This window comes from Neomonachus schauinslandi, chromosome 3 (genome assembly GCF_002201575.2).
Source record: "Neomonachus schauinslandi chromosome 3, ASM220157v2, whole genome shotgun sequence".
Classification (NCBI taxonomy): Eukaryota; Metazoa; Chordata; class Mammalia; order Carnivora; family Phocidae; genus Neomonachus; species Neomonachus schauinslandi.
In genome coordinates, this window is record NC_058405.1 from 134721852 (window position 1) to 134741278 (window position 19427).

General features: G+C 40.7%; 1 pseudogene; it reads right to left on the reverse strand.

The window, feature by feature from the left end:
• Window positions 1-579: 579 nt before the first annotated feature.
• LOC110592100 lies at window positions 580-5938 on the reverse strand (annotated as a pseudogene).
• Between the last annotated feature and the right edge of the window lie 13489 nt (window positions 5939-19427).

Below are 19427 nucleotides of genomic sequence, written 5' to 3' on the forward strand. Positions count from 1 at the left end.
CTTTTGATGTAGTTGCCATGGTTGTTGGTACTCAAGTTCCCTGTCTTTGACTCAACAATTACATTATGAGCTTTTTCTAACTGGTGAAAATGCAAACTCGAACCCCAAAATGCATATATTGCTTCATGGCAAGATAATGAGCACTAAAGAAGAGAAGATCATGTTTAACTTAAGTCATTGAAATATGATAATAAAAATATAAATAATTCTCTCTTTCTGAAGTGAACACAGAAGTCAACACAATTTCTGTTCCTTTCCAGAATGTTGAATGGAACGGGAAGCCTTACTGTTTAAGACTTGAATGGAAGATGGGAAAAGGGCCCTGCTAGGAAAAGGGCTCGCTGCCCCCCCTCCCCCGGGGTCAGGCTGCCAAGAAAACACAGCTGTTGCCCTTGCAAGGCCCACATGTAAGGATGACCTCTGACTTACCCAACGGTATCTACTTCCTCTGTGCCTCATCACAAAGCTCATGGGGCTTCTCAAGGTTATTAAAATGAGATCTGTTGTGGTCTTAATGCCACATTGTATATCTTATTTTAAAGAAAATCCATTGGGTCAGATTCCCATTGCATCCCAGTATCACCGGAAGGGGATACCGGAACCGTTATTATTCAGCAAGTCATTGAACAGGGAGCATTTGCAGGCATTCTCTGGGCTGTTCTGAGGCATTTCCTAAAGGGAGAAGAGTCTACATGTTAGATCTGATCAGATATAGACAACAGCAAGACCTTTCTGTTCCTCCCATGGGGAGGCATGTGACGGTATTATTGGATATGGACTTGTTGCTCCAAAATGTGACACTCACATTTGGCTTGTTCTTGCACAATCCTACCAGACAAGCTCCTTAGCCAGGGCCTCCAGCTTCGAGAAGGCAATTCCTTGGGACAGGATGAAAAGACATTGGATATTTGAGCTACTTTCTTGAAATAATTTAGCAAAATCACATTTGTTTTAGAGTATTAAACAAATTGAAGATATATGGGGGGAATTTGGCATTAATAGTATCTACTGTTTACCAAGCATTTTCCACATATTTTCTTATCTAATAGTCACAGTGGCCCTCGGAAGTAGGTATTATCCCCTTCTTTTTCCAGACAAGGAAACAAGATTCAAATTTGTACAGTCAGGGGCAGTGCCAGTCTCTGAAGCCAGCACTAGCTGCCTCCAAAGCCTGTGTATTTTTTTTTGCTTCAAGCCTCGATGCAGAGTAGTGTTCTCTGTGAGTTAAAAATATACCATTGCCCCTGTTCCACCTAGAGATTCTGAAGAAATTGGTCTGGACTGGGGCCAGGGCATCGGCATTTTTAAGAAACGCACCCAGTGATCCTACTAAGCAGCTAGGGTTAAGAAACCACTGGGTTACAGCATACCACCCACAAAATCACAACCCCACTGTAAGTTACATATATTCACCTGAACTATGTAAGGTCACAATTGACTAATATCATGCCATTTGTATTGGGGGACAGATAAGAAAAAGTGGATGCCCTTGAACACATTTATCAATCCTTTCTATAAACTCCTCATGCATTAGGCATTTCATAGGGAGATTTTGGATTGTATGGGCCTCTTTTTTTTTTTTTTTCCAATTCAGCAAGCGTCTTAATATGTTTTAAATAAGCTCATTGAGCTATGTTCTAGTAGTGGCTGTATTGTACCAAATCCATTCAAGAAACTCAAGAAAGGAAATGATCAAATGAAACTATATCTTTGACCACAGGGTCAAAAAATTGGGTTAAAGTTTAAAATGTAGACATTTCCGATTGTTAATTTCTTTTCTTCATTTTCATGATCTCAAAACTCTTATTTGACTGGATCTTTGTTTTAATAACTAGAATCTAGCTGTTCGCCTGGCAAACTATTCTGGTGCTCCAGACGTCCATTCTGTGGATGAGACATGGTAAAACCTAAATGCTATTAAACGTGGATTTGCATTTGAATCATAACTAACTTCTTTTTGTTTTGTTTTGTTTTGTTTTGTTTTTGGTGCCATGAGTACTTTCTTTTAACACGTTAGTACCATTACTTTCCCCAAGGCCATGAGGGCTATTTCTAAGGCACAAAAATTCTCCACAAAAAAACCCCAAACCAAAAAACAACCCACTCATAATCTAAGAGTTAAATGATGTAAGAATATGGTTGTGGTTAGAAATATTAATGCTTATTGGAGGAAATGCTCCAAAATGTTAACAATGACCGTCCTTGTTGATTAGAGGTACATGTAAAAAAAAATCCAAACTAAACCCAAACACAAACATTTTTTAGATTTTTAAAACTGTTTATATTTGTAGTCCTATTTATCATTTTCTTGGAAGACAATGGCTCTGGGTCATTTTCAGGAGTCCTTTTTTTTTTCCTTTCCTTTCTTCCTTTTTTTTCTTTCTTTTTCTTTTTAAAATTGCATCTTAGTTCAATGACTTGCTCTAATAAAAGCCTTTTATTTTAAACATATGGGAGTAGAGATTAAAAACACTGGCATTTTTGCTGAAAATCTTCTAAAATGAACAAAGTATGCTTCCAAAGCTTTCTCAGACTTGAATTTCTTTGAACTACTCTGTTTCAATATACATACATACACATAGATAGATAGATATGTATATATGTATATTACCTGATTCTGATTCCAGATTTCACTGAAGAAATAAAAGCAAAACCCTATGTATCGTTTAACAAGAAAGAAGATAAGCAAAAATAAGGGGGCTTAATTCCCACAAAAAGCTTTTAACATCACACTATATCAGGATTAAGAAAACAGATACTGTAGCCAGAATGATGGTAGTTGATCCTGGTCACATGACCTGAGCAAGCCACTTTACCTCATTTGCCTCAATTTTTTCATCTGGCAGATGGGATTCATATTTGGTAACTTCCCAATGGGGTTGTTGTGAGGACTAAAGAAGTTAATATATGAAAAGTGCTTAGAATACTACCTAGCACGTGGTAAGTTCTCAATATATGATAGATATTTTTGTTATTATTTTAAATGGAATAGATACTTAGATCAATGGCAGAGCTAGTTAAATTATACAAAGTCTAATGTGGATAGCCTATGTTTTAAAAAAGATTTTCATTCTTAATTGAATGTTCCTAAGCAAGGAGAGGGCTCACAGGAGGCAGGTAGTGGGAAGTGGAGAGCCTCTCACTGTTTCCTCTCCTTGCTTCTGGGCAATGCAAAAACTTGAGTTGTTTTGTTTTTATCCCTAGATGCTGCCCTGGGAACTTCAGTAGATACTGGAGACAAGTTCAGAGTTATATCCTGATGGTCAGCAGTTTATATTCCTGACCAGGGCCATAGGCTAAGAGTTTAGCAAGAAACCATACTCTGAGCCTAGACTTGGACAACACAAAGACCTTTTACTTGGGGTACAGAAGGGTTGCAGCACATTTTCTTCCCTTCTTCCCCCACCTCCTCCTTCCTCCCCTCTTTCCTTCCTTCTCCCTTCTTTCTCATTCTCTTTTATTTTTTAAATTCATTATTATTTTTTTTTTTTAGCATTTCAGTTATTTTTAGTTAAAGAAAAACAGCTGCTTCCAAGGATGACAAAGTGAATTGAAAGTAAGAAGGAAGCAGGGTGTGGGCTGCTCAAAGCTCTTGCTCCAAAATCTAGAGGTGAGAAGTCCCTCCCAAGAACTCAAGGGTGATTGGCCAGCAGAGGGATGACTTTGATGACTTTGGTCACTGGATTGGTCTAAATAGGCTCTAAGGTGATGTCCACCTGCCAGTTGGTTGACACTATTAACACTATTATTCTTGGGGGTATTAAATAAAGGAATGATGCAAGGAGCCAAGAGAGTGGATTCAGTTACATTCTGAATCACAATCAGGGAATAGTCTTAATCTGGTGCAACCATAATTTCATTTTTCTTGGAGCTAATTTGAAGGAAGGTGAGGTCATTCTGGGGGTTGATTTCACGCATGGCACTCCAGGCCTTCAATATGAAGTTGTGCATGAGTTTGGCATGCTGTGTAGTGGTGGACTTGTCTGTGCTGCTCTTGATGGGAATGCTTTCTGTGTTCACCATGATGATTCCCTGTACTCCCTTCTGTCTCTGAAGTGGCTTCAATGTCTCCTCCACCTTGCCATCTCTGACCGATCGGGTAGCTTTGTGTCACCAGCACTCAGTCCATCATTCTCTCTTTTTTTTTTTTAAAGATTTTATTTATTTATTCATGAGAGACAGAGAGAAAGAGGCAGAGGGAAAAGCAGGCTTCCCAAAGAGCAGGGAGCCCAATGTGGGACTCAATCCCAGGACTCTGGGATCATGACCTGAGCTGAAGGCAGACACTTAACCGATGGAGCCACCCAGGCACCCATCATTCTCTTTCTTTAAAAAAATTATCTATTCTAAAAAAAAAAACCCTTTATGTCCCTGTTTGATCAATAAAAAGCAATGAATAAAAATGGAATGTTAACTAAAAAGTTAATTCTATTGCTAATGTAGCAAATAGCATACACTGCTTGTTCAGTGTTGGTATTCTGTGCATGTATACTAGTATTGTTGGGTCTCCCTGGGAGATGAACCCCCAAACATGCATAAACATAGAGTTCATCCCCCCTTTCCTTTTCCTCCTCCTCCTCCTCAGGAATCCTCCTTCAGCCTGCTGGGGGGAAGGGGTGTTGAGGGAGAAGTTGCTAGCTCTTTTGCCTAGGATTTCTCACCTTGCTCCAGCTTGGAAGGCCCTTTAGAGCCCCTGGACTCTGAAAGAATGCATTTCTTAAATCTCTATGAGCTTTTACTTAACTACTGCATTCGATTACAACATTCTTTCCAGCAGCATTAAATATTAGGATAAAAATGATTTTCAAAAATACTCTTCATGTCTTCTTTTATAACTTGGACCACATTTTGAGTGCATGCAGCTAACTACAAGGCATTCTTTCCTTGGCTATAAGTTCAGATGTCTTGTCTTCATTATGGAACAGTCCCACACAAGCCCCAAATTGCTCATATTTCACTTTTATGTCTTTCGACTCACTTAGTATATTATTCTTAAATCATCTATTAAAATTCTTGACTAAGTTTCCTTTAATTTTTGCCTCTACTCTTTGATATCCCCTCTGCCCTAAAGCTTATACCTATTTTCTCCTTAAAGAAACACAGTAGGCCTAAATGATCTTGTTTCTGCATATATTCCTCCCATGATAGGTTGTTCTTTTAGTGATTACCAGTCCTGGGCTTGCCACCTACCTTAGGATAGAGAAACTTAAATATCATTGCCTGTGTTTGGTTGAGGACCAGTAAATCTGATGAGTCACAGTTAAGTCATCAGACCAGGAACCAAGAAAAAGGACTTAAAAATGATGCATGAAGCCATCTTTTATTAGAATATAGGTTTTTGGGGTCTGGATGGATCTCAGAAATAAATGAGGTATGTCAGACATTTTCTCGATGAAGAAACCAAAGACCTAGAAGGTTACTTTTATTGATCAGGTGCCACACAAATAGTTAGTGGTAAAGTTAGAACTAAAGTCTAAGCATCCTGACACCTCCTAGCATAGCACTTTCATTCATTCATTCATTCATTCATTCATTCATTATCTTCTTTCCTTCCTTCCATATTTATTCATGCCTCCTGTGTACATGTTTCATAATAAACAAGGAACCAGTAGTGATTTATATTTGGAATTAAAAACCTGGACAAACATATGATCTGACAAGTAGGAGAGTACTAAATAGACACATAGAAATAAGAACAACTCTGGAAAATTTGATTAGTGTGGTCCCTGTCAGTATAATGTAATGTTTCGTTATAACACATACAGCAACACTCTTACTGTAATACTATAGAACCTTGATCTAGAACAAGGCAAAAAGAACGAAAGGACAATAAGAAAGTACACATACACTTTCAAACCCATACACAGAGATGGAGCTGCCTCAGATGTAATTCAGCAGACAATTAGTACACTGACATTTTGGCAAAATTTCCGGGCATTTCCATAAATCCTTTTTAGATTCTTTTTCCCTCCAGCTCAGCAAGACGGTCACATTTTTCTGGGCCTCAGACAAACAATAGCCTCCAAATGATATTTAAGAACAACCCCCTAGCATGACAACGGAGGCTCAACCCATCTCGGAAAAAGGAAGGTCACCATATGCCCTGTGCTCTTTGTGCATGGCCTTGCTGCCATTTTACAGCTGCCTTAGCCTTTGTATTTTACTTTGGGAGACAAGGGCTCAACTAAAATGCATAAAGGGGATTTAGGATTAAGCATCATCTTCTCTCTCTCTAACCTGTAACATCTTTCATCCTAACAAAGGTGGGAGGAGCTGAAGAGAGAGCTGGGGCTAACAGGAGGAGAGTTAGGAGGAAACCAGCAGACAGTGGGGGGCAGGGGAGAGAGCCATCCTTTCTAAACTTGCTGTCCCTCTCACCCTCATTTTTTCTTCGTCATACAGAAGCACCATCTGTTCACAGACTTGATGCGTTTGCATTTGTTTTCCATTCAGTAACAGCTTATATAGGAAGCAGATTATGAAGAGACCAAATATGCCACCGACTGGATCAGTGACTGTACATTGTTCATACCCCTTAAAACTTTGCAAAAACACTGCAGCAAGCTCTGTGTGGGTCCTGACCAGTGCCTAGCTCCGGTGTGCTGGCCTTGATTAGCACCACCTGACTTTGATTAGCCCCTTTATGCCAAAGCCTCTCAGTGTTTATGCACTTCATTTATACTATATTTTAAAGTAGGCTTAAATGATGTTTTCAAAAATTTTTCTAGTGTGCTAGCTTAACAAGAGCATAAACAATTTGAGAACAGGGAATTTATGGTCTATTTTCTGCTGTATGCCCCTTACTCTGGTCAACCAGAGAGTCGACTCTATAATACATTGACATTTGGCAAAATATCCAGGCATTCTTTTAAATGTGTAGACTTATTTGATCATACTTTCAGAACTAACATGTGAGAATAAATTACAGGAGAGAGAAGTGGTTATAGATATCAAAAGATCACTTTTTGCTATCTCAAAATAGAAAAGATACACTGTACTGTCTTTGACATTTTTAGACATCCCTGAAGAAATGATCCAGTTGCAGTGATCTTCACACTGGGTCAGAGTATGTCCCAGTTATGTGATTCTGATATGCAAAAAGGGCCATATATAATTCCATTGAGCTGATATACTCAAGATCATGTTCCCAATATCATTGGACATTTCAGTTATTTTAAAACCTTCAACTATAGGGCGCCTGGGTGGCTCAGTTGGTTAAGCGACTGCCTTCGGCTCAGGTCATGATCCTGGAGTCCCTGGATCGAGTCCCGCATCGGGCTCCCTGCTCGGCAGGGAGTCTGCTTCTCCCTCTGACGCTCCCCCCCCTCATGTGCTTGCTCTCTCTCATTCTCTCTCTCTCAAATAAATAAATAAAATCTTTAAAAAAAAAACCTTTCAACTATAACTAATGCTGGGTCAAATCTTTGTGCACAGAGCACTTTCTATTTTTAGAATTAGTTTCTTAGAGAGTATTACCAGAAGTGGAATTATAAAATCAAATGAGTGATATTTTGAATTTAATCTTCAAACTCTACTCTTTAAGAAAAGTTTACTGTTTTGAGTAGTGATATGGAAGTCAGGAGCCCTAATTCATCATTGCATTTATACATCTTCATCGAGACTTTGTTGAATACTCTTGATACATCATTTAACTAGAGTTTGCAGCTGTTCAAACAAAACTTAATCTTTATTTATCTGAAGTACCCCCTTTTTTTAAAAAAAAGATTTATTTCTTTTAGAGAGAGAGCATGAGCTGGGGAAGGGTCAGAGGGAGAGGGAGAAGGAGAGAAAGAATTTTAAGCAGACTCCACGCCCAATGGGGAGCCTGATGCAGGGCTAGATCCCAGGACCCTGAGATCAAGACCCATGTGGGACTCTGCGTTTGACATGGAGTCTGCTTAAGATTCTGTCTCTCCCTCTCCTTCTGCCCATCCCCCCACTCCTGAGCACATGCATTCACTCTCTCTAAAAAAAAGGAGATTATTTATTTATTTTTCTTAGAAATTCCATGAACATTTATTTTATTTTATTTTATTTTACTTTAAAGATTTTATTTATTTATTTGACAGAGAGAGACACAGCGAGAGAGGGAACACAAGCAGGGGGAATGGGAGAGGGAGAAGCAGGCCTCCCGCAGAGCAGGGAGCCTGATGCGGGGCTCAATCCCAGGACCCAGGGATCATGACCTGAGCCAAAGGCCGACGCTTAATGACTGAGCCACACAGGCGCCCCTTCCGTGAACATTTGAACACTGCTAGAGGATATGAGTGAGTGGATTAGATACTTACTTAAGACTTGAATGTGCTATTCTGGTATTATAGTACATTCTATACATACCATAAATTGGCTAGACATCAGATTACAAAAGGCAAAAGGGCAATAAAGAATTGTCAGATTTTAAACTCTAAAAGGGCAATAAAGAATTGTCAAATTTTAAACTCTAAATGTCATTGATTAATGATTCTACACTGATTTTTTTAAAGAGCCAAATTTAACTCTGATATAATTTTTGATCCTATTTCATATTTCCTTGGGGATTTTTTTTTTTTAAGATTTTATTTATTTATTTGACAGAGAGAGACACAGAGAGAGAGGGAACACAAGCAGAGGGAGTGGGAGAGGGAGAAGCAGGCTTCCTGCTGAGCAGGGAGCCCGATGCAGGGCTCGATCCCAGGACCCTGGGATCATGACCTGAGCTGAAGGCAGACGCTTAACGATGGAGCCACCCAGGCGCCCCTCCTTGGGGATTTTTACTGTGTTTTAAAAATTTAGATTAATGGAGCAGAAAAATCTCAGATATCCATTTAAAATTGAAATTGCCTTGTAGATTTCAAGAGTTATTTTATGTTGAACTACTTGTGGACTCAAACTTTTTTTTTCAATTAATGCACCTAATTGTTTTAATAGTGTACACTTCTTGGTTAGTAATTTCCCTTTCATTTCATTTGAGCCTAAACATTCTTTTGTTTGAATAGAGCTTTTATTTTTCACTCAAAGTCATCTGTGTATAATGTGCACGGGACAACTTTTGTGACATATCACAGTGGCCAGGCTTAACCACAAATACGCTGCTGTATCACTGGATCCCCTTCCTATGTGTGCTCCTGGAACACTACTGACAGTCTACTGAGAAGCATAAAAATCCTTGAACTTCTCACAGAATGGCCTTGGCCATTCCAGTGTAAAGCTTATAATAATTAATGTAATAGCTCCCAATTATCAGACAGAAGATAGTCCTCGGCAAGATTGTGAATTTCGGGCGCCTGGGTGGCTCAGTTGGTTAAGTGACTGCCTTCGGCTCAGGTCATGATCCTGGAGTCCCGGGATCGAGTCCCGCATCGGGCTCCCTGCTCGGCAGGGAGTCTGCTTCTCCCTCTGACCCTCCCCCTCTCATGCTCTCTCTCTCTCATTCTCTCTCTCAAATAAATAAATAAAATCTTTAAAAAAAAAAGATTGTGGATTTCATTAAATCTTGTATTTTCCCCGGCTTGACTTTTCTTGGATCTACTCTAATTTCTTTTGAAGGCTGAGCCCATCCTAGTGTGCACAACTGAGGTGGGGTTACGTAGAGCTAGGTGAGTTGGAGAGAGAAAACCTGGCGCAGGTTCCCTACTGAGCAGAGAAGTGCAGACGTTTTTCAACCAATCCTGCCAACGGGTTCCAGTGCTTAAACACAGGAGGGGATCAGATGTGTCCCTTTAAAATCTTTCGTCTGTATCAGCTCAGAGCATACAGAGAGCAATCGAGGCAAGCCCAGGGTGTTATGGGAGCCTGGAATCACCTCTTGGGGTCACTCACAAACCTGCAGATTTCTTTTACTTTTCCAGAAATTTGGAAAAACAGAACCCATTGTTCCCTGCTTCCATCCTAGCCTGGAGAGCATTGCAAGTGAGAGTATGAATTCCTGCTGCTTATCCCCACGAACAAAGCAACTGCTCTTTGGATGATGCCGCACAGAAGGTACTCCAGACTTCTCTACTCTTCGTAAGCCCCAGTCTCTTTAACAAGCATTCCCCTTGACCCACTTGAATTTGAGTGCATGTGATGTCACTTGAGTGTTGTCTTCGCTGTCACTCACTCCCCTTTCCAGGCCTAACCTCAAAACATTCCCTTACCAACCTCGCTCCCTCCTCTGCATTATAGCTCATTTGCTACAGGGGGATGGTGTGTGGATGGATTCTGTGGTGCTCACACAGATCCCCCTTCAAGGGCCTAGAATGTGCTGCTGATGACTCCTAGCCAGTCTTTCGCAGGGAGTTGCCCTTGGCCAAGGTCATGCATGCCTGTGCCTCAGGCTGTCTGTATGCAGTGACTGGCCAAGGAGAGGAAGAGGGAAATAGGCCCAGCAGCCTTGGCCGGCTGCTACCACATCACAGTTCAACCTCTCCCCCTGCCAGTCCCTCTCCTCTCACTCCCTCACAGGTAGTTGCTGCTGAGAACTGTCCCCCCCAAACCTCTTGCATGCAAATCTCAGAGTCTTAAGGTCTGTTTCCAGGGAATCTGACCTGTGACAGGGCATAATTCAGGTGGTGCCATATGCTACTTTGTAACAAGATCATTTGTACTGATGATGTCATTTTTAGGTGGTGCTAGAACTCGACAGGGACCAATAAATAGTTTTGAACTAATAGAGAAAAAGGACAGACAAGTTAGGCAAGTGTGGGATCAAAGCATCACCTTTACTACTGAGAAAGCTGATTGCAGGACTAGAACCTCTATCTACAGAAATAGGGTGGAAGTGCCTCTGCTCCCAGCCCCCGCAGTGCTGGAGCCCAGCCTGCCCCACAGAACGTGCATGGGTAGGCGTGAAGCAGAAGGCATGCTTCCTGCAGGCAGACCCTTCCTGAGGATGACTGAGGCTTTGTTCTTTGCCTCCATCGCATCCTGAGTACATCACTCCACCTTCCCAGGGGAGGAAGGAATTGACAGGTGAGCCCAGGAATGTGATGCCAGGTAGCTTCCTACCCACAGAAAGTAAGGAGTGGGGAAACAATTCTCTCCTCAATAGGTGGCAACCTCCCTTTTGAATTCTCGGGAATTCGGTCCTTTAACAAATAGTTTTCCAATATCCTTAGTACCTATCATGTGACAGGCACTGTTTTAGGGAACTCAGATGTGAGCAACAGGCAAAAATCCCTGTCCTCGTGGAGGTTACAATCTAGTTGGGGACACAGAGATAAAAAAGGGAAATAAGGAAAATATGTAGTGGGAAGGGTAGTTATGAATGAGCAAGAGAAACCATAAAGTGGGGAAGGGTGGATGAGAGATCGTGAGAGATGGTGCCAGAAGGGATGTGGAGAAAGCCTCCCTTCTACTTGAGTATGATGGGACCAGGGGGTTAATATCTGCCACTGGAACTCTGCTGCCCATTCCAAGTCCCATCCCCTCCAACACTCCCTCTTTCACAGCCCCGCCTTCATCTCCAGCCCCACAAGATTCTTAATTGCTCTGTGAACATGAGCGTTCATTGCAGCCTTTCAGCCTTCTAGCCCATCCTCTTCGGGGCAGCAACAGTCAGTGGCCTTGACTGTGGCCTTGACAACATGGGCATTCTGGGTGTTTACCCCTGGCAGAAGTTCAGCATTCCTTCTCTGTCTGCAGTTTTGCTCTTTGCCAGAGCCCAGTGCTGGAGCCAGGGACACAGGCAGCAACAGCTGTAACTTCAGCTTTGCTGCTGTAATGTGAACCCCGGAACAAGAGATTCTGTCAGTGGTTGGGAACTAGGAATGGCCTTGGGGAGTCCTGGCATGGTGGATATTTCTTATTTTGTGTTCCTCTGGCCTTCTTGGAATGGCACCCCCTTTCTTTGGGGGAGCTGTTTTAGCTACCCTATATAGGCCAAATGGGGAATTCATACTTTTACATGATCCCGCTTGCCTGTACATAGTGTTTGGTCAAAAGGTAGGCCCCTGGCCAAGGTGGGCTAATCATGGAAGTCACTGCCGTGGCCACAGTGACGTGTCCCCAGTACGTGACTCAAGAAACCAATCAGAAACTCCCCTAAAGTTTCAGTAACTAGACCTGGGTGGTAGAGAACTTTTTTCTCTTGAAGAAAGGCTGGGAGATGTGAGCCCATAGTTGCAGCAGCCGTGTCTCTGTTCTGTGAGGAAAACTGGGCTGTGGTAGGAGAGAGAGAAGCAGATCTACAGAGAGAGGAAGACCTGAGAGTCTGACTAGCCTGTGTCCCTGGCTCCAGGCATCTCCAGCCACACTCTTGCCCTTCAGGTCCTTGAGCCAGCACCTTCCCATTTTCTCCTAAGCTGGGTCAGGTTGGGTCTCAGTCACTTAGAATCAATAGAATCATGACTGTTGCCGTCCTGGGTGAGAACCCAAAGAGTTCCCATTAGCTTCCCTACATCTTCTGCCTACCCTTCTTTGGAGGATTACTTCTTCCATGAAGCTTTTTCTGACTGTCCCAAGTAGAATCAACTCTTCCTCCTTCCTTTGTGCCCACACAGCTCTCTATTTCTTCATTCTCATCTCTTCTTCTCTTTGTGGGCCTTATAATCCTTAGTGCACTTAACTGGTTTACCCATCTGTCCCCATGTAGAGGGTAGAGATCGGTCTTCCTCTTATTTGTATTCCCAGAGTTGGCACATATGTGCTTTAGTATATCTTTGTTGATTGAATTAATACATGGATGGACAGATGGATAAGTACCAGCACCACTCAGTGGGTACCTCTATATGCCGGTCCTTTAATTTACATTACAAAATCCAGAGATTCTCTGGGCATTGAATTAATTCTGGGATTTTGGAAAGGATTTGAGCTCTCTCTCTCTCTCTCTCTCTCTCGCCCTCCCTCCCTCCCTCTCCCTCTCTCTGTGTTTCTCTCTCCCCCTTCCCTATCTCCCTCCCCCTCTCCACCTCCATCCCCTACTCTCTTCCTTCTTCCTTCCTTCCCACCCTCCCTCTCCTTCCCTCTCTCCCTCTCTCTCTCACCAGCACACACATCTCATTTATGACATTCACTTCTTTATACCTGATTTTGTGTGTGTGTGTTTTGCATAGAAGCCATGTGCTTTTTTTTTTTTTTTTTTTAAGATTTTTTGTTTATTTATTTGAGAGAGAGAATGAGATAGAGAGAGAGAGCATGAGAAGGGGGAGGGTCAGAGGGAGAAGCAGACTCCCTGCCGAGCAGGGAGCCCGATGCGGGACTCGATCCCGGGACTCCAGGATCATGACCTGAGCCGAAGGCAGTGGCTTAACCAACTGAGCCACCCAGGCGCCCCAGAAGCCATGTGCTTTTTAAGAGCAAGAGCCATATGTTATTCATCTTTCCACCCTCTAGGGCACCCAGCACAGTGCCTGGAGGAAATGGAGTTAAATGTTTTTTGAATAAACTCTCTATTTCCATATTTGGGTTTCTCTAGTTTCTTCAATTCAGATCATTTACACAAGTTTCTCCAAAGGGATCTATATGGGAGGGAAGTCATTGACTTCCTCACTTCCAGATAAATTTTATATGTAATAGCATTAATGAAAATTGTGAAAAGAAAAAGGGATCTATGCACAATACCACAGTATCATGTCCAATGTATGTATTACTACCATGTGGCAAGGCACTCATCAAGAAACATCAGTTGGTGGAACAGTTCTTCCTTGTATGGACTGTCCAGCATATTGACCCATCCTTTCAAATGCCAGCAGATCCCTTCATCATTGTGGCAAAGCAAAAATGCCAGTATAGTTAATTTTTCAAAATATTAACCACAAGTGTATCTTCTGCATTAAAAGAAAGTTCATCAGGTGCTTATTTATTTATTTTTGCTATTTAAAAATGTTTGCGCCTTATTATTGTAAAAATAGTATATGCTCATTATGGAAAAGTCTGAAAAGACAAATAGAAATAAAAAGTATCCATTCTTCCACCCTTTTGAGGTTAGCCACTTTCCCACCTTGATGCATATAATTCCACTTTTCCATCCACGTGTGTAAACAAAAAGAGCATTGTGCTATATGTTCTGTTGTGTAACCTGCATTTTCTCTTAACAATATAAACAGCTCTTTATTGCTGATAAAGACATTTATCTAACATTATTTTTAATGACTGGCAGATTATTTTATTTTCTGAATATACTCTAATGTATTTTCTCAATCCCCTATTGCTGGACTTTTGGTTGATCCCAACATTTATGATTATTAACAGTGGTGCAGTGAACCTCCTTGTTCCATCTTTTTGTAACTTCTCATTGTTTAGTTATGATGATAAGCTCCTAGAGTGGAATGTACAATTTAAAATCTTTTGAGACATACTGACAAATGCCCTTCCCCATAGCCTTTAGTTTGGGCTGCTTTTATAGGTTTCTTTGTAGCCACTGAACGAACTTCTTGTCACCCTGTGGTAACTCCAAAGTAGTGCCAGGAGAACCCTGTTTTCCCCAGACCTCCTCAAAACCTCTCCCAAATCCCAAAATTAATTCTAGTTTTTTACCACCATTTTTCCTCAGAGTGACCTGTTTTGTCATTTAAGGACCACCCTGAAAAATTGGGGCACAAAGGCACAAGAAACATTTTAAGTCGGGAAAAGTAGAAAAACCTATAGAGAGCCTCACAGGCATGTCATAGAATCAATGTAATTTGATCATTATGTCTCTTAAATACTATTTTGAATATACTCATTATGTATCTTTAAAATGCTATTTTGAAGTGCTACTTATTACTACTTAAGATGTAAATAACCCGTTCTAGGTTAAAAACTGTATGGTTAGAAGGCTTCAAAAATAATGCCCTATGTACAGTTTTCGAAATATGGGACACAATTGCTATTCACTGGTCCCTTGCTGGCAAGCCTGAGGCCGCCAATACATGAAGCTGACACACATGTGTTTCTCATGGAAGCTTCTAGAGCACAACCCTGTAAGGCAAGGCTTAGACCCAAAGTCCTATGCTCAGTTGACTCACAGCCCCTACTTATCTCTATGTGAGGTCAAAATACAAATGCCAAAATTTCACTTTACCCAAATTTCTATTTTTGCTAATTGCATTTACCTTGCTCTTTTCCTTTATATCCTACACATGTTTGACATTTTAAAAAGGTGTTTTAGCCTCTGCATTTAAGCAAATTGGTTGACAGAACTCCCTAGTGAGTCGCAAACTTGGAGTTAATATTCATGGTGTCCTAAATTTTAACACTACCATCAAAGCAGCTTGGTCTGCCTTGGCTCCAGCTAAGTTTAGACTGTATTTAGAGTTACTTTCCTTTTTTTTTTTTTTTAATGAGTTAGTTAACTTGGTCAGTACTTCACTACTCTTCTTTACACAGGACAGTTAACTTATAATGTAACTTTTAAAAGCAGAGAATCCATAGTATGTTTGTGTTTGGACAAGAGAATGCTTTTCTGCCAGAGGTAAGGATCTTCTGGGTCTTACGTTATAGAATGCCTTCTTTAGTAAAGAAGAGCAAGCAAATCTCTGGAATTACTGGAGAATGTCCTTCATTTTTGTTTTTAAAAAATGCTTGCTCATTTAATACTCTGTTAATGAGAAGATATAGAAGACCCCAAAGTTGAGAGGATTGGTCACAAAGTGTGTAACATACTTTGACTTGAAAGTGACTCTGAAAAACAAGGTCATGATAACTTACCAATATGAAATAACAAACGCAGTTATCTCCAGGTATATATGGGGTTAAAATACTGCATATTACACATTCATATTTTTTCTTGCCGTTAATCCCTTCTTTGAAATTCCCACAACACATTCATAAATACCCGCTACCATTCATATTGTCATCCTTGCCAAGAGGAAAAATACTAGACATTTCTTTCAAGATGGTATTTTCTTTAGAACCATTGCTGTTTCCTTATTTGTCAAAGAAATATATGAGGGATGTCTTGTATTGAATGTGTATCCAAAATGTTCCCAATTCATCACTCCGGGGTTTCCATCACATCATCTGAGACCCCATTCTGTTGAACAGTCTTGTAATTTCCACATATCTCTTCTGGCTGTCTCTTGTCTAATCCAGTTGTCTGGCTCCTGACCGCTGTTCTGCTCTCCCCCCATTTTGTGACCAGTTTCCTTCTCTGTTGTTTTCTCTATCCTACTTTATCCTGAGAGTGTACACAGACCCTTCCTGCAATCCCCCAGTGGAAGATGACACCAGGCTGTAACTTTTGAGGGCTTGGGAGTAAGGGAAATGAAGTAAATCCCAGAGGCCAGGACTGCAGACAGAATTGCTTTCAACATCTATCACCCCATCCATCACAGCGATACCCACCTGGACACCTTTCTTCCTAGACTCTGTCAACAACCACTTTGCAGGACCTACTTATCTTTCTTAAAAGGGAGATAGTGTCCCCTTGCCCCACATAGCATTTTTATGTTTCTCTCACTGGAGTCCAGACCCAATCTTGTACAGATCAAGAAGAAGGAAAACATTCTTCTTTAACTAGGTCTTTCTCCTCTTTCTTTGTGTAAGAATTGTTCCTTCCCCAGGTTATGGTTATTTGAATATGTTTACTTCTTTTAGGGGCAACTCCACCCCTGTGACTTGAAAATTCACTGGTTTGATGTCATATATGTCCCAGAATTTGGGTTAGTGGTTCAGGTTTGGGACTTTTGCGGAGGGGTCAAGCTTGGGCTATGTCAATTCCAGTCTTCCAACATGAGGGCACTTCCTGTAGCCCATCTGGAGTCTATGTTGCCTAAATCTGTATTTACTAAGAAAATAATTTCCCTGAACAAAACCTAACTTCAGAAGCATAGGTCCTATTAAAAACTACATTCAACAGACATTGAAAAAGATACTGAACTTCCCAGTCAGAATATGTGCATTCTGGTGTTTCCAAAGAACAGCAAGAGTATTTGTCTGACATTTACACACATCTGAATGATGGGTCTGGAAGCATGTGGAGGCAGTACTAGAAAAGAGGTTTTATTGTCCATCACTCTACAGCAATTTTTCCCCAAATGCAAACCCAAAAAGTTTCTGTAAATCAAGTAAGTATGAGAAATACTAGCTAAAACAAGATTTCTTTCAAATCAGATATGTCTCAAGATTTTTGATTTGCTCTGTCCATTATATATCCTCCAGGGATAATATAACATGTTTCTCAAACTTTTGACCCTTAAGTTTCTCCCCCCGCAGAGAGTTACATTTCTAGAGTTCTAATCAAGATTGGATGGAAAAGATGAGACCCTCTGCCTTCCTTGGTTAAGGACACACAGTTTATATCCCATTACTAGGATATGCTTAGAATAAAATTTCTAGCCTGCCCCAGGGAATAGAGAGAAATCCCAGAAATCCTGTGATCTGGCAGCTTTAACATCATGAAACAATCTGTTCCACTCCAGATGGCTTTTGTCCAGGGAGCCCATATGGCACGGCAGACCCAAGCATCCAGGATCTCTGGTTTCCTACCTTGTTCTCTTGTTCTCTCCTTTCTTTCCTCATCCTGAGAAGTTCAGGCACATACACTTGAGAATTTTCCCCATTTCTTACTTATCACTTCAGAACCCTTCTTGATGGTTCATTGCATTTAAAAAAAATTTTCTTTTTGAGGAACAACTCTGCCACTATTTATCAGACTTGAGAAGATTTTAAATTTTTGGTGAGACAGTGATCATGTAATGTCTGGTTTCTGGTAATAGTCACACACAGTAATTTATCAGTAGTCAATAACTCATTCATGCAAAATACAAAAATGTAAACATTGTCCTATTATAAATGTTAATGTATAACACTTTCCTTCAGGATTTCCTCTACCATCCTTCATCTTTAGAAAATGAATCTTGTATAGTGACCATAAATACTTCCTCGGTAAAAGGTAAACATTTTATCATAGAGGGTCAAGTTAATTCCATATTAAGAAGGCATGTGGTACTAAAAGTGAAATTTGTAATCATAGCTGCTTTACTGTAACCTCTTGGAGACCTGTAAAATGACCTGTCCTCAAGAAATATGAATGAAAGAGTAATGTGAGAGAACCTATCTGTGCTAATAAAAAACTGGGGAGTAGCATCACAGTTTACTTCTTTAATGCATGTGGTCCCAGTATGTACATACATTCATCACAAGTATTTTATTTAAAGAAGTGGGAAAACAAGATACCTACTGAGTAGATGTAGTCTCAGTTAGACCACAATGGACAAAAATGAAAGTGAAATGGAAACTCATCCATCAGGTTATTGATCTCTGTCACAGTGTTGGAAGAGTCCCATCTACAATATTGTTTTGTGGTGGGATTAAGGAGGGAGAGTTGTTGTGGGAAAGAAAGAGAGAGAAAAGTTGTAGGAAAGTCAGTGAATAAATTTTCAAGAGTAAACGAGTTGTTCACATAATCACTTAGATCTGCTCTTGTAGAGTCAACTGGAATAAGAACTAATATTTTTTTTGGTCCTGAATTTATAAAGCTCATCTATGAGGAAATAGAACAGTGAAGACTTTATTTCACTTATTTGTTATTGCCCCAGTGATATTACTTCTAAAATTTGCCAGTGACAGAGACCTAATGAAAACAAGAGAGTTTATTCTCCACTATCAGAAGGAAACACAAAGTGGCAAGAGATCAAGGGGGTGGGGATTTCCCTGTTGCTGAAAATAGAGAGTGCAACACATGTGAGATTGCTCAATATTAGTAGTAATCATGTGTGTGTGTGTGTGTGTGTGTGTGTGTATGGTGCTCTCAGAACTGTTTATCAAAACCTCCAGGATAACACATAACACTTTGCATTAAAATCTTTTATTTGCAGTCCTTAGATAGATTTGTGAACAACTAGGTCATATCAAAAGACTTAAGATAGAAATTTGTAGACCTAGAAAATCTCAAGCTTTCTTCTTCATGGGACTATGAAGTCTCTCAGTACTATGGAGATGCACCCATAGGAAAGGTGTGGCTGAACACAGTAGGTGGTAAGGAGGCAACAATGAAAAGAATATGATCCCTGTATTGGTTAGGATGTTTTTGGCTGCAAGTAACAGAACAACCTGACTAATGGTGATTTAAACCAATGGGGGTTTGCTTTCCTCACAAAGCAAAAGGACAGAGACTGGATGTCAGTTCAGCAGCCCAATATATATCTAGAACGTTCAGCCTTTTCTTCATGGTGGCAAGATGGCTCCTGCAGCACCAGCCACCACATCCACATTCAAGGTAGTGCCTGGACAAAGTAGTGCAATTGTTGCTTCTAGTAGTCATTCATTCATTCAGCAAATATTTACTGAGAACCTGCCATGTGCCAATACTAAAGTAGGCACTGGGAATAGAAAGATGCTGAAGACAAGGAGTAGAAAGGAGAACATTACATGTTTTCATCCTCTCTGTCAGGAAATCAGATGCCTTCCTAGAAGTCTTCCAGAGGCTTCTCTTTTGTTTCATGGGCAGGAAAGAGATACATGCCTCCTCCTAGTTCAATCACTGGGAAAGAGTAGTTGGAAGATTATAGCCTTACACCAGTCATAATCTTCTGAGGCTAAGGGAGGGA